We start from the raw sequence: 16,855 nt of genomic DNA, 5'->3' as shown, positions 1-16,855 counted from the left end.
TTATTATGTCCACCCAAAGTCACTTAAAGGTGCAGGGTGTAATTTTTAGAAGGATCTTTTGACAGAAATGCAAAATAATTTACAAAACTATATAATCAGGGGTGTATAAAGACCTTACATAATGAACCGTTATGTGTTTATTACCTTAAAACGAGACCTTTTTATCTACATATTCTGAGGGTCCCCTTACATGGAAGTCACCATTTTGTGCTGCCAGTTTTCTACAGAAGCCCTTAAAGGACAATTTCTTTTACTAAGTTGTCTCCAACAATGACATGTTTGTCCGGTGGCGGTGTGTTTCAAAAGCGAGGGGTGAGACATGGACTAAGCCGTTGGTTGCATTTCGCAACCTCACCACTAGATGCCGCTAAAATGTACACACTGCACCTTTAAGTCAGAGTAAAGTACCGAAAAAGGTACCGCTGGGTACCGGTATCGAATTCCAGGTACCGGTATCGGAACCGGTACCGGTAAAAATGTGAACGGTACCCAACCCTAGTTACGATCCAAAGCAACTGTTTTGGTGCTATATAGCACCGTTTGTTTTTTAGAGTGTAAACTGACAACCAACCAGAACCAAACTTATTTTTTTTTTATGCCGGACATCATGTGAGAGCGTTGTTGTACATTCCCATAGATTAATTTATTTTTCAGTCCGCTACAAAATAAAAATAGTTTGCACATTGTGTTTATCACTACCTCTGCTTCACATGACGCCCTTTGCTGAGCCTCATTTAAGTTGCATTTAACCATATATGCGGAAGTGCGTGTCGCGAATGTGCCGTCACAAACTAAAAGTCTGGAATAAAAATTTTATGTTGTTCCTGATTCTCAACCTATGGGTGTTTTCATCGCTAAAAGGGAGTTTGGGAACTTATAGCAGAGCACAGATGACAACAGGTTTACTCGAGACGGAGCAAGCATGCATGAGGGTAAAGCTAATCTTTTACATTATAGAAATGACACTGGTAGTGACAATTCTCTCAGACCAATAAGTGATTTACAGTTTTCGCGTCACGTATTGGTATCAGCTTGGGTTGCTTGGAACCCTGACTGAGGTGGTACTAAAGAAAGTATCTGGTACTACCTACTGCACCCAGTGGAAAAGCTCCCAAAAGTAAGCTGACCCAAACCAAACCGTGGGGTACTATGCAATGGAAGAGCACCATTAGTGCCTATAACCAAGAACCAGTGCTTAACCATTCCACACCTGTTCTTGCATAGAGACTACTGTGGATGATAAGGTGACCAAAAAGCTCATCATCTCCTTGTCTTAAACAGATAACAGCCATTGAGCCCTTGGTTAGCTATGGAGGGGCCAGTGCCAGTACACAGCATCTGCATCAGAGTCTACGTTGGTTCTTTGGAGTTGCTGCTGTGGTAACAGACGTTGGTCACGTTTTGCTGGTTGACCTCTGTTTGGATGACCTGTCTTGCAGCCAGAGTGAATTGGAAGCCTCAGGTGAGATTGTGACAGATGGTGGGTTTTTTTGCCTTAAAAAATATCCAAAGGCTTTATATTAATCTCAAATTACTTTTGTGTGTGCTTTGACACAGATTTGGAAGTGGTCTCTCCCTCTGAGATCCCACGCTTTAGAGAGGGTGCGATTCAGCAGGGCAGACACCTGTGCCTGCAGCTCAGCAGCCCCACAGATACAGGGGTAACAGCGCTGCAGTATATACAGCGGACTTGCTGTAGGCTTTGCTGATGGCTACCTGCAACTCTGGAACATGAAGACCCTCAAAAAAGAGTTAGTGAAACTTCGTAGTACTTTTAAAACCAGAATAATGAAGTCTCTTTCATTGTACTTTAATGTAAACATGAACCTGTCCTCTTTTGCTCTCCAGATATCACTCACGGCTAGAGGGTGGCAGAGTGCCCGTCTACGCGTTCACGTTCCAGGAACCAGAGAATGATCCCCGAAACTGCTGCTATTTGTGGGCCGTGCAGTCTGCACAGGATCAGTAAGTTTGCTGTCTCTATGACCAAGGACACAACCATCACATTCGATTTTTAGTGTTTACATTGTACCTTATGATTTGAAATTGTTGTTTCAGTGAGGGGGATGTGGTTAGCCTTCATTTATTACAGCTGGCCTTTGGAGAGAGGAAGTGTTTGGCTTCAGAGAAAATTATCTATGAGGTAAAATAAATAGACTAAGCAGTCCTGTAATATCCATTTTAAATATACATACTTACAGGGAACTACACTGCGACCAGCAGAGGTCTTTCTTCACTGAGGACGCGGGACCCGTATGGTTCCGGGTTTATATTTTAAATGGTCAGTCGGGTCCGGTTAGGACCTAGTTTAATTTCTTTGGGTCCCAAGTCTGATTAATATTGTGTGTATAACCCGAGTCGATCGGAAAACGGCCATGAGCGCTACCGCGCTAAAGCTTGAGTGCAGTTTCAGCGTGTCTCCGGTTTCTATGGCGATGCTTCTTGTTACGAACATGCGCTGCATTTTCTCTCTCACATTTTTTAAATAATCTTATTATCAATAAACCATATGTTTTTTAAAACCATATCCAAATTTAAAAGTTTGCACAGAGATTGTAGCAAAAAAGCAGTGCTAATGTCAAGCCCATTGCACTGAACGAGCAAAGCTTAAGCTGACCCGGGATATAAAAACGCAAATCAATGTAAAGTCTGTCATCGGGACAGCAAGTAGACTTTTAAATCTAAAATAATGAGTGGATTAAGCTTTTTTTAATCGGCAAGAGAGAAATAGAAAGATAGAACATAAGCAGTAAAAGTGCCTATCTAATAGAAATTATAACCATTATAACATCAGTCACATTTATAATCTATAGACCTGCACTGTATATTAATATACTATACATAGTATTGTATTATATTGAGTTTGATAAAAGGGGTCTAATTACTTTATATATCAGTGGAATAACACTGTTTTTGTGGTACTTTGACAAACAGTGTCAGCTTTTTTAATGGCAAAGAAAGTTTGGGGTGGTTAGATTAATGAAAAATAATGTAAAAATTAATATTAATTTTCAATAAATCAAAGTATTGTGTTGTGTCACACATTATTAGTTCTTCGTCACATGTATAGTAGACCATTATTTGTCAGTGGGTAATGACCGGCTACCACCACAAGTAAATTTCAGATCTGTGGGAAACACTGCAACGTTTAAGAAAACAAGAAGGCATGTGGTTTAAAAGATGGCAAGTAAAATAAAAAGCATATCTGTATGCAATACAGTTTCATTATTGTTCATTATTATTCAGAGCGCCTTAAGGGCAGGATAGGCAGGAATTATCTAAAAAAACTTTTTTTTGCAAATTTGTTTAAACTGTCTTTGTATATCAATACATAAGTAAAATGTAAGCACTCCGAAAAAGAGAGCACAAAAATCGAGTGTCTGTATACCTCTCAGCACTGTTTCAAACACAGCTAACTTTTCCATTCACTCCACCCCCTCCCTTCTGGGTTTCTACTTAAGCCACGCCCCCAAAACACATGAACGCGCGAATTACCTCAGACAAGCGGAGAGGAAGGAGCGCGGTGCATGTAATAACATCAAGTCACAATCACATGTAATAATACACCTAACTTTATCACTAGGAATATAAACAGATGGCTTTTATAAACGGATGGCTTTTAGTACTCACTCAGCCAGTGTTTTGCATGGAAGAGTTTCTGTGATGAAAGCATTGTTGACTCTGACGAGGACTACACTCCGCAGACAATACCGCTACCGCATCATCGACTCGAGGAAAAGCCACGCGATATTTCCTCTCGTTTGATTGCTTCATTTATTCCTTTTTTGCCTTCGCTGACTGGATATGCAGGTACTGTAAGATGTGAATGCAGTTTCTGTGAGTTGTTAGTGCTATTTCTCTGCTGTACTATTGCTCTTCCTATTGCCTCGTGCACGTTCAAATCAATCGGGTGTGCGCATGTCTGGGCAGATCCCATAGCAACGGGTGGAGCCATGGTCGCGAGAGAGAGTGATATTTGAGCAAGCTAATCATATGTTTCGTCCCGGATGGAAATAATTAACTGTGTTTAACACAGTCGTGAGAGGTCCACAGACACTCGAGTTTTATACTCTCTTTTTTAGAGTACTTACATTTTAATTATGCATTTGTATATAAAGACAGTTTAGACAAACTTGTAAAAAAGTTTTTTAGATAATTCCTGCCTACCCTGCCTTTAAAGGCAGGATAGGCAGGAATTATCTAAAAAAACTTTTTTTTACAAATTTGTTTAAACTGTCTTTATATATCAATACATAAGTAAAATGTAAGTACTCTGAAAAAGAGAGTATAAAAATCGAGTGTCTGTGGACCTCTCGGCACTGTTTTAAACACAGCTAATTTTTCCATTCACTCCACCCCCTCCCTTCTGGGTTTCTTCTTAAGCCACGCCCCCAAAACACATGAACGCGCGAATAACCTCAGACAAGCGGAGAGGAAGGAGCGCGGTGCATGTAATAACATCAAGTCACAATCACATGTAATAATACACCTAACTTTATCACTAGGAATATAAACAGATGGCTTTTATAAATGGATGGCTTTTAGTACTCACTATTAAGCCAGTGTTTTGCATGGAAGCGTTTCTGTGATGAAAGCATTGTTGACTCTGACGAGGACTACACTCCGCAGACAATACCGCTACCGCATCATCGACTCGAGGAAAAGCCACGCGATATTTACTCTCGTTTGATTGCTTCGTTTATTCATTTTTTGCCTTCGCTGACTGGATATGCAGGTACTGTAAGATGTGAATGCAGTTTCTGTGAGTTGTGAATGCTATTTCTCTGCTGTACTTTTGCTCTTCCTATTGCCTTGTGCACGTTCAAATCAATCGGGTGTGCGCATGTCTGGGCAGATCCCATAGCAACGGGTGGAGCCATGGTCGCGAGAGAGAGTGATATTTGAGCAAGCTAATCATATGTTTCGTCCCGGATGGAAATAATTAACTGTGTTTAACACAGTCGTGAGAGGTCTACAGACACTCGAGTTCCACACTCTCCCCTTCAGAGCACCCACATTCCAATTATGCATTTGTATATAAAGACAGTTTAGACAAACCCGCAAAAAAGCCTTCTAGATAATTCCTGCCTACCCTGCCTTTAATATAACTTGAAAAAAATATGTGCGACCAAATCATATTTTGCGCCAGTAACTGAAAAAGTTGGTGTTGTTGTAGAAATATCCATATTTAAAATGTTATTAACGTTTTAAACTACCTTCCGGTAGCGCCGCCATTTTGGAGTCATCCGCATTCAGGATGAGAGCTTACGCAGCGTACAGAGTTTCTCTGCTGCTGCTCTGTGCCCCCGCCCTCCGAATTTGTCATACGTCACTAAGAAAAGTGCGTACACTACGCTAATCCTCTCTCCTGAGTCTAAGATGGCGGCGCTACCGGAAGGTAGTTTATAAAGTTAATAACATTTTAAATATGGATATTTCTACAACAACACCGCACAGATTACCCACAGAAGACCTTTGTTTATCATCCTGGAGCCGTTTGGATTTAATTTGTGAAGGATGGACGCACTTTTTTGGACTTGAAGGTCGTGGACTATTGCTGGACCCCGCAACATTACATTTAATGAACAGAAATATCTAAAATATTTTCTAAAATATCCAAAAATGTGTTTGTCTGAAAAACGATGGACATATGCAACTCGGACAGCTTGGGGGTGAGTAAATCATGGGTTTAATATCGTTTTTGGCCGAACTATCCCTTTAAAACTCGTCATGGAAGCGTAATTGGAAGGGAAATGTTTTCTTTTAACTCTTTACCCGCCATTGACAAGTTAACTTGTCAATTAACCCTCTGGGGTCTAAAGGGTTTTTAGGGCCCTGGGGAAGTTTTGACATGCACTGACATTGTGCTTTTTTCAGTTGCTTAAAAACATTAATGGCAAAAGTCTCACAAACTGGGCTACAATATCATATAATCAACATGTATGTACATGTTTGTATTTTTGAGAGAAAAATGCTTATGCGTGGTTTTTGAAAAAGCTACATTTTTAAGTCACTGATATAACTCCACAAAACTCATTCTAAACATGTTTTCCCAAGACTTTCCAAACAGGATCTAGTAGTCTAGAGTTTTTTCTTCAAAATGATGTGAAAATCATTCGGCCTACTCATTTACATAAAGCAAGATATTTATTTACAATTTCTAAGACACTTTTGCTTGGGAAAGGCTGTATGCGTGGAGGCGGGAAAGCTCCTGAATAATCAGTGATTGACAGCTGAGAGACAAAAGAGTTGAATAATGAGCCACATAATGAGCCTTGTGGGGATGTTCAACAGGAATGTAACTTTCTCTGTAGTAAAACCATGATAAGGTTTACTTTTCAATATAATGTAAATACACACACAAACACACACACATTATATATATTTGTATATATATATATATTTCTATTGAAATATTTTCTATTAATTTCACAAGTATAAGTTACCTTTTAAAAACCATAGTAGCCTAATCATGGTAAAGGTACTGTTTGGCCATCGTAAAGTGAACACACTTCAACACAGTGTTAGTGTTTGGTTGGCCAGCGAGATGTTTACTTTTGTGCAGCAAAAAGCTCAAAAGAACAACTGCCTATCGTTGTCTGGACTCTTTTTTGTGTTTTTGTAATCATTAGAAACACAACAAGGGACACGCGTGATAAACCTATCAATGTTTGTTTACAGCCGCCGCCATTACCTCACGTGTTGTTGATCATGAAAGCAGTGAATGTGTGCACACGCGAGTGATCCTGTGTTTAATAAACTTGCTGTGCGGAGATATGCGCTTAGTATGGAAGTAAAACAGTGCCATTGGATTTTGGGTTCTGGTTCTTAGCACTGAATTTTTTGCATCGGGTTTTTAGCACTGAATTTTGTTTTGCATCTAAATCAGACTTTGAATTTTGAGGGCCATCGAATTTCTAGCACTGTTTATGACATTTTTTTCAATGTTTTTAAAAAAATTCAGTGAGAAAAAAATTTCAATGTCTAAAAAAATTCAGTGTAAAAAAATTCAATGTCTCAAAGGATTCAGTGTAGAAACATTCAATGTTTCAAAAGATTCGGTGTAAAAAATTCAATGTCTCAGAAAATTCAGTGCAAAATAATTCAACGTCTCAAAAAATTCAGTGTAAAAATATTCAGAGTCAACATCCGGGGAAGCAAGGAGAAGCAATCGATCCCTGTATCAAATCATTCAACATTCAGCCAATCATTTACGCCAGTTGTAGCCATTTGTGATTGACAGCTATTCATCCAGCGCGTCTCCCCGCACGGGATCGATCACACATCCAGATACAGAAGCCACTTTGATGCTGATAAATGTGGGCGGTGTCCTGATGTGCTGGTGGTGCGATCTGCCAGATGTGAAAAATGTGAGATTTCGTACTATGTTAATGCAAATAAACCCTTTGCCTGAACTTCACCGACTTCCCGTTTCAGCGTCACATGACCAATGGAGCGTAAATGATTGGCTGAATGTTGAATGATTTGATACAGGGATCGATTGCTTCTCCTTGCTTCCCCGGGTGTTGACTCTGAATGTTTTTGCACTGAATTTTTTGAGAGGTTGAGTTGTTTTGCGCGGAGTTTTCTGAGACATTGAGTTTTTTGCACCGGGTCTTTTGAGGCATTGAATGTTTCTGCACTGAGTCTTTTGAGACATTGAATTTTTTTACACTGAATTTTTTTAGACATTGAATTTTTTTTCTCACTGAATTTTTTTTAAAACATTGAAAAAATGTCATAGGCAAAAAAACAGTGCTAGAAATTCGATGGCTTTTAAAATTCAAAGTCTGATTTAGATGCAAAATAAAATTCAGTGTTAAAAATTCGATGTAAAAAAATTCAGTGCTAAGAATTAGAATTCAAAATCCAACGGCACTGTTTTACTTCCATAGCTTAGACGCAACTAAATAAGGATTGTATTGTTTGCAATCGCGTATTTTATAAGAATACCAAAAAGCGCGTCGAGGTTCCTGACTCGCGTGTTTGTGTATGTGCGTTCCCATCGCGTCAACTGTTTGACGGAAGACAAAGAAAACACTCGCGTCTGGAGATACTGACACACATACGCAAGTAAATAAGGATTTAGATGTCATGTTTGGTGCAATCGGATGGAACAACAAGGAATGGAGAGAATGGATTGTGGATTGCGTATCCATTGACTGCAGAAGGCACGAGTCATGCATATGGATGTTTCTGCTCGTTCACTTCAATGTCTGATCTTATTACAGATAATGAGGTAACTGGAGAAATACGGTACTTCTTCTCCTTTTCATACAGTTTACACCGAAAGACAATATCTGTTTTCAATCTCACTTACATCATTTAAAAGGAGACATTCCAAGCATTATGTAGACATTTATCTTTTGTTTCTACGACAAGTATTCGTTAAGTTACAGTTTATTTTTCTGACGCGTTTCTGAAAGAACTTCACTGAGGGAGAGAGAACAAAACGCGCATCATGTTTATTTTCTTAATTTTGCGAAAAGCACAACATTCTGTTTTTATTGGGAGTGGACAGAAAAAATAGACACTTTAACGTTTTAAATGATGTATTAATCATATCTGTATGTCAAAAATCAGCAGAGTAATTTAAGTCTCTTTGCAGAGTGATTGAAAAATAAATGTCGACCCCAGAGTGTTACGAGAAAATGCTTCCCTGCCAATGACGAGTTTTTCCGGCAATCCATGTTTCCACTATTATCCACCAGATGGTGCTCTTACCCAACTTATAAAACCCAGAAGCAACCACTTTCACCAAACAGTTCAAACTCAATGTGTGTTTTGATCCTCGCTCTGAATCAGATCTCTATTAAAAGTCCATCACAAAAACACAATTATCTTAGCTTTTTGCTCAAAATTTTGTATTTTTTGAAGAAACCTACCCATATATGAGAGATGATAAAAAGAGAACAAATAAAGGTAGGATAAAACTTTTTTTAAGCAGAGGGTCATTAATTACATTTTCTGGAAGACATTAAACTTTTGTGAAAAAATTATAAAAAATGCTGGCGCTGGCAACTTTTTTTTAAAAAACACTGGCGGGGAAAGAGTTAATGACAAGTTAACTTGTCAATGATGGGGGAGAGAGTTAATATGTAATTCTTTCTAATTAACAATTTTATGTAGAACTTTTCTTAGCATGTTTTATAATTAACATGAACTCGTATGAAGATTTGAGATATGCATGTTGGTTGAAACTAACATTACTATCAGTTTGTGTGTAATATGTTATGTTTAATGGACATATTTCCCCTTACCAGAGCGCTCTGGAGCTGCTCTTGCATCCAGCCACCAGTCACTCACTTTGGAGCTGGCAACATGAGCGTGTCCTGCAAGCTTTGATGTGTCAGCAGAAGCACACTCTTGCTCTACGCTACTTGCATGTGATGAAGCCTCCACTGTGCACTACCAGCCAAGCCAAGCTTTCCCTTTCAGTCCTGCTCCATAACAGGTAGAAATGCACCCTATCAATTGTATAGAGTGCCATGTTTTAATGTGTAAAGTGCTTTAGAAAAAGCTGATTTATAGTCTCTTACTTTGGTGGGGTTTTTTTTGGTGCACAGGTGTATTGTGGAGGCATGGGCGTTGTTAAGGCAGCACTGTAATAAGTTAAACATGGAAGAGCTGATGAAGTTTCTCTTCAATACGTGCCAGGAGCTAGGTCTGATGAAAGAGCTACTGAATCTGCCACTTGGCATGGCAGAACAGGTGGGTTTAAAACACTTTGAGACAGTATAAGTGTCCATATTTTGTCAAAAATCTTGATTGTGTATAGACCCCTTCAGGGTTTGTAAACATTGAATGACTATCGGGTGCGCGCGCAGCATGGGGTCAAACTGTTCATACCATCCAGGCTTTATAATTTAATCTAACAGGGCTGAAAAATTATGACTTACCTCAAATGAAGTGAGCACTACAAACACAAGCCTCTTTGATAGTTGCATTGTTCCAGTCTGCACGTTAATTGCTTGCAGCCGCAAATGTTGTATTTTTTTGTTTTTGAGATTCTGTATGAATCGCGAAAACATAACGGAAGACCTGGTGCGATTTTCACAGCCCACAACGTAAGTAGGCATTTTTGACGATACCGAATAATACGCAACTCAATCTGCTGTAATGGCTTTTCTGACCCTGACATGCGCAGTGGAAACCGCCTGTGACGTGAACCGTGAAGGGGTCTATTAACCATATCATCTTTTGAGCGTCTTTAATTTTACTTTGGCAGGAGTGTTTGGAACGATTCCTTCAAAACTCAGGAGGTTTCCAAAATCGAGAGCTGCTTATGGTCCACTACCTCCAGCAGGCCAATTATGTTCCTGCCCTTCAACTCAACCAGACCCTCAAAGTGAACCTTGCAGTATGTTTGGATCCACATTATAGTTTTAATTTATAGATTGAGGCGAAAAATGAGCCGTTCACAAACTTTATTAATTTTTTTATTTTTTTATTTTTTATTTTACCTTTATTTCACCAGGTAGGCACGTTGAGAACAATTTCTCATTTAAAACGGCGACCTGGCCAAGATAAAGTGCCGAGTGCAAACAACAAATAGTTACACATAAATAACAAGACAAATTTACAAAAAGACAATACAATGTACAAACATTCGTAAAAACTACACATCATTGCATAAGCCCCAGATGATAAGTAAATGGCTACCACCAATAAGTAATCAGAGTTAAAATGACAAGCAGTAACATACAAACAACATGATAAAAGCCAATACTGAGGTAGCGTAGTACAGCAAAATATAAAGTGACAGTACAAATTAACACGAACAGCTATGAGTCAGTAGGTTAGATATTAATCGTTTGAAAGTAATCAGAGGGACCAAAGATTCAAGCTTCAAAGATTTTTGTAACTCATTCCAGTCATTAACTGCAGAAAACTGGAAGGAGAGACGACCGAAAGAAGTACGAGCTTTTGTGGCAGCCAAAGAGATAAACCTTCTTGAACGAAGATTTATAGAAGGAGTGGCTATAGTAATTAAAGATGTTAAATAAAGTGGAGTTTTACCTAGAAGAGTTTTATAGATAAAACAATACCAGTGTATTTGTCGTCGAATATGAAGCGAGGGCCATCCAACTAATGCGTAAAGATTGCAGTGATGAGTGCTATATGGGGCATTAGTAACAAAACGGATAGCACAGTGATACAGTACATCCAATTTCCTGAGAGAAATGTTTGAGGCAGATCTGTAAATCACGTCACCGTAATCTAATATAGGAAGGATGGTCATTTTCACAAGGGCATGTTTAGCAGAGATGGTAAAGGAGGCCTTGTTACGAAAAAGAAAGCCAATCCTAGATTTTATTTTAGATTGAAGATGATTAATATGGGTTTGGAAAGAAAGTGAAGAGTCTAGCCAGATCCCTAAATACTTATAATTACTAACCCATTCTAAAACAGACCCATCAAGGGTAGTGATGTTTATTGGACAGATAGGTGATGAAAGCGATCGTTTGAAGATCATACATTTAGTTTTACTAGAATTTAAAAGCAATTGAAGGCCACAAAAAGAATGCTGAATACTATTAAAGCTCGCTTGAAGATTTTGTAATGTAGTGCTTAGAGAAGGGCCAGACGTATAAAGAATAGTGTCATCTGCGTATAGGTGTATCATAGAGTTACCTGCGGCAAGGGCAACGTCATTAATATATATAGAGAAAAGGGTCGGCCCGAGGATTGAACCCTGCGGAACCCCCATAGAAACAGCCAGAAGACTAGATAACAGGCCCTCAGATTTAACACACTGGAAACGTTCCGAAAAGTAATTTGTAAACCATGCAAGACAATTATCGGAGAAACCCAAACTCTTCAGCCTACTAAGAAGAATGGTATGATTAACAGAATCAAAGGCCTTGGCCAGGTCAATAAAAACTGCTGCACAGTAATGTTTTTGATCAATGGCACATCTAATATCATTTAGAACTTTAAGAGTGGCTGAAGTGCACCCATGGCCAGCTCGAAAGCCCGACTGCATATCAGAAAAACTACGATGAGATTCTAAATGAGTGATGATCTGTGTATTGACAAGGCGTTCAAAGGCCTTTGAGAGACAAGGCAAAATGGAAATGGGCCTGTAACAATTTGGGTCGAGCGTGTCCCCTCCTTTAAATAAAGGAATCACTGCAGCAACTTTCCAGTCTTTTGGAATTTCAGACGAGTCAAGGGAGAGGTTAAAAATACTGGTGATAGGCGAAGCAATAATTGAAGCAGACAATTTTAGAAAAAAAGGATCCAAATTATCTAATCCAGCTGATTTAAGGGGATCTAGATTTTGCAGTTCCCTCAAAACATCAGCTATCTGAATATGGGTAAAAGAAAAAGATAAAGAGGACGAGCATGGTAATGCAAGGGATGATGTACTAGTAGTTGAGAAAGGAGTTGCCAGATGGAAAGCAGACCCAGCCATAGCAAAATGCTTATTAAAATTTTCAACTATGGTGGTTTTTGATGGTTTTCTTAAGCCACGATTTCGAAACAGCTAAAATGTCGGGGTTGGCCGAGTGCGCAAGAGCAGTTAGCAAGTCTAATTTGGGAAGTAGGCTTCTGATATTAATATGCATAAAACCAAGATGTTTATGGTTACAGAAGTCTGTATAGGAAAGACTTTGCGTGATTGAAACAGCAGAATTGACTAATGGACCAGGGTTGGGCTCGACATCACCAGCAGAGGCGAGTAAAATAAGTTTAAAGAACGACAAAAACTAGAAAGAACAGGGCGTTTCGTACGATGGGTAAAGTGAATAGGTAAAATAGGTAACTTTGCTGAATAAAAAACAATTAAAACCCTATGTGCAGATAATGGAATACTAAGATAAGTATGCTGAGCAGGTGGGCCAATCTGGTGAGTTATAATAAAAGAGGATTTATCTCTAGAGTGATTAATTAAATCAACTAGGGTCACAGAAGTGAAGGATGAAATAAAAAGATCATCTGAAGCATGCTGTGCTAAAAAAGGAGATCTAGAATGCAATAAAACAACAAAAACTAACTCAAATAACAAAAAAAAAACAAAGGAAACGAGACATATTGATGAAAATACACAAAAATCAAAGTAAATAAATAAATCAGGGTTCGTTAAGTAGCAACACTGTACAAAATATGTACATATAACAATAGTGAGTAACGTAAATAAATTTTGAGCATCAAAGCTAGTATGAAGAAACACTGCTACAAATCAGTTCACAAACCGAGACCGAGTGCATGTAGAGTCCGATGGCGATTAAATGTCCGATGAATTCGATGTATTAAGGTACACAGGTACACAATCCGGCGAAAAGGAGCCAGCGGCAACGCGACCACCAAAATGTGGAGTGTGGAATGTAGAAGCCGAACAGTGCCGCGCGCCAACGGCAGACGAAAACCCCCGGCAACACAACACCAGGAGGCACGCAAAGAGCAGCACCAAGGAGGACCTCAACGCTGGAATGGACCAACTGGCTCAACGGAGCTCCAAAACATCAGCGCCAAGTCCAGAGGCAACGCGTTAGAGCACCAGTCCCAACCGGGCCCGTGACGCCACCAGCACCTCTTCCCAGGCAGCCAGGAGACAGCTCAATCCCAAACGGACCGCCAACGCCCCAATAGTCCATACCAGGCCCCGTAGTAGAGGAAATGGCCAATGCAAACCGGACGCCCGGCAGGGATGCACCTCGAAAAGCGGAGGTTAGCAACCCAGATTCACAAGTCGAATCCAATCCGGAACGAAGCCGTAGATGTTAAATATTGTAGCAGCTAGCACCAGGTGATATTATAGCAGTTAGCGTTGTAGCTGTATTGTACATTTTTTGATTCAGGCCGATCGGGATCCTAAAATGAAGGAAAGGTCAAACACTAGGAACTCAATTTTAAACCAGTATGGAAAAGTTCTTCCACGAGTTCAAAGAAAACTAGCCATCGAGCGAGCAAAACCATACCAACACCCTGCTACGATCCACAGAGAAGTTAACAATATTAATCAGGCACACACGCAAGTCTTGTGATGTAGTGTTGAACATAGTGTTGATATTTGACTTATTGCACATTCTTTTCTCACACCTAGTTAAAAGACCTCCACCTCTGTCAACTGTAGCTAAACGTTCAGCTTCTGAAAATGTCATGACTCGAGCAGCTTTTATCAATAATGTTCTTTCAAAAATTGAAGAAGTTTGGGTTGGCAAGAACCCTACTCCAGAGTCATCGCCTTCCAAAAGGTATTGTCTTTTTTCGTCTATGATTTACAAATATACATTTTTGCTACCTAGTTTTTATTTTATAGTAAAGTGTTTACAAGGTTCCTATGTGTCCTTAAAATCCTTGAAAGTTTGTGAATCTGGGGGAAAATTCAAGGCCCTGGGACATACCTGTCAAGTTTTGGATTTGAAAATAAGGGAAATTTTCCGGCGCCCACCGCGAACAGTCCCACCACCAACCCAAACAAGCTCCAGTATTCCTTACATTTTAAGACTGGTGAGGGACGGATAATATTTTTTAAACCAGTGCTGATAATTGTGTTAAAATTAACTAAACAAACAAATTCATTAGCCAGAAAAGTAGTGAAACACACAGCTCTGTGAAAACTACATTTCATAAGTCACACTCAAACTGTACATACTATACACACAAATTTGCATCTGTACAAAACCCACTGGCCTTAGGTTGAAAAGCCTTATTTTAACTTCTTTTGCATTATACCTTAATGCCAAAATTACTTATAAACCATTCACTTTTCTTTGTAATGAGAACTGTCATTTAGAAAATGAAAATGCTAGATGGGGCAGTGGCCCAAACCAACTATATTACTAGCATCAACTTAGACAAGTGATTACAAGTGATTATAATGGGAAAATATAGTAACAAGAATTAAAGTGTGACAATAGATATTCAATATGATTTACCTGCTGGCTTGATGGAGCTTTGAATCCATGTTTGCAATGTTGAACTGCCTTTACCAGCCTCCCTTTCCGTTCTCTGTCTTTATTTTGTGAAGCCATTGGTGTTTTTTTTATTTTTTGTCTACAAAGTGTGCCAACAACAGCAAATTTAGTGTTTATGTTAACTTAGATCTGACCGGGAACATTTAATTCATCAGACAAGCATTGTAACGATAATAATGTGGATATTTTGTTGCTGTTTGCTTGCTAACTTGTTAGCACTTTTAGAACACCGACAGCAAATCATTAACCGAAGAAATACATAAACAAACTTCCAAATTAGTAATTCTGCGGTTTAACAACTGATATAATGTAATAAATCTACCTGTTAATGCAACAAACTTCAGACAGAAACTGTCGTCTTCGCTCTCCTGGCAGAGAGTGCACACAGAGATGCTGCGGAGCGGGTGGGAAAACACGAAGTGGATTAGCGGAATCAGTGGACCTTTAGCGATCTGGGATTGGGAATGTTTTTTTATTACTCCGCTCGGGCATTATTATTTTTGTAAAAACGCAGGTTAAAATACGGGAGATTTACGGGAAAATACTAATACGGGAGGACGGCGGGAAAGAAGGGTATAATACGGGACTTTCCCGGCAAAAACGGGATACTTGACAGGTATGCCCTGGGAAGTTTTTGAAAAATACATGCATAGATACAGGTCATTGAAAGTGCTTGAATCTATTTTATGCAAGTAGTTTCATATTCCCTGTGTAGTGTGGAGCCCGACCGATAAAGGATTTTGAAGGCCGATACAAATGTTTGTTGGTTTTAAAATCCGATATTCCAATATATCGGCCGATTTTTTTTTTTTCAGAAACGCACAGAAAAACATGAACAGATTGCCCTAACATTAGATATTTGTAGTTATTTATGAGTTTTAACGAAAATAATATGGTAATGCTTTTTAAAAAAAAACTCACCGTGAACTCACTTAAGAGTTGTTGTCTCTGCCTAACTCTGGCTGGATCAGCAGGTTGCAGGATGTGTGACACATTATACACAAGTGTTGCCAACAGGGAGGTTGTAGAGTGCCCTCTGGTGGACAAACTATACAACGGCAACACTCATGACATGATTGAGATTGAAGGCTGTTTCGTCCGTTTTTTAAAAATATTCATTTATCGGCCATTATGAATGCCGATACCGATAGTTTGGAAAATGCCTAATATTTGCCTGCCGATATATTGGTCGGGCTCTAGTGTAGTGTAGGATAATATAATAAAAATTCTAGACTTTCTAAGCACACATGCAAACTGGTCACTTTAAATGTTTATATCTTATGTACGCAAATGTGGATTCATACCAAAAATGCTTTTTGCATAGTTGTATTTGACAAATGAAAACTTCTCTGGTTACGTATGTAACTGTTGTTCCCTGAGAAGGCGTCTCCCTTGCCACACTTCCTGCGTCCCTGTAACGCCGTCTTTGGCAATATTTCAGATAGCGATATACTTCCTGGCTTGCCGCGTCACCCTGTCTATGTTGTTAAGCCTCACCATTGGTTGAATTTGATATACACCCCAAAGTGTCACCACAGTGACGCAGCGTGAGTTCCCTTTAAAGGGAACTGTTACAATGTATCTTTAAGGGTAACACAATGTAACCTTGCTCTCACTTGAAATGTGTCCCCACATTTACTCCTTGAATTTGATGGTATTGCACCTGGAAAGTCCTTGAAAGGTCCTTGAATTTGAAGTAAACTAAGCTGTGGTAACCCTGTGTTTTATTTTATTTTCTCTGTAGCCACAGAGAGTCAGAGATGCAAGTGCCAAGCCTGTATCCTCCCTCGCCAAATCTACCCGAGCCCTTTGTAGGAACACCTATTAACATGCTAACCAAAAGGATGTCCAGGTAGAAGACCTGTTTTTATATTAGCATTTTGCTACTCTTTTTGTAATTAAAATGTATATCCCAAAAGTAACTCGCCATT

General features: G+C 39.2%; 1 long non-coding RNA gene and 1 pseudogene across 1 annotated transcript in view; both read left to right on the top strand.

Moving 5' to 3' along the window:
- The window catches only part of LOC141365228 (uncharacterized), a 90,508-nt gene that overhangs the window by 55,366 nt on the left and 18,287 nt on the right, over nucleotides 1-16,855 (top strand). The gene's annotated exons all lie outside the window — the stretch shown is intronic.
- The window catches only part of LOC141365219 (uncharacterized), a 44,008-nt pseudogene that overhangs the window by 12,326 nt on the left and 14,827 nt on the right, over nucleotides 1-16,855 (top strand).

Source organism: Misgurnus anguillicaudatus, chromosome 7 (assembly GCF_027580225.2).
Source record: "Misgurnus anguillicaudatus chromosome 7, ASM2758022v2, whole genome shotgun sequence".
Taxonomy (NCBI): domain Eukaryota; kingdom Metazoa; phylum Chordata; class Actinopteri; order Cypriniformes; family Cobitidae; genus Misgurnus; species Misgurnus anguillicaudatus.
Note: the sequence above shows the minus strand (reverse complement) of the source record. Positions and strands in the feature narration are given on the sequence as shown.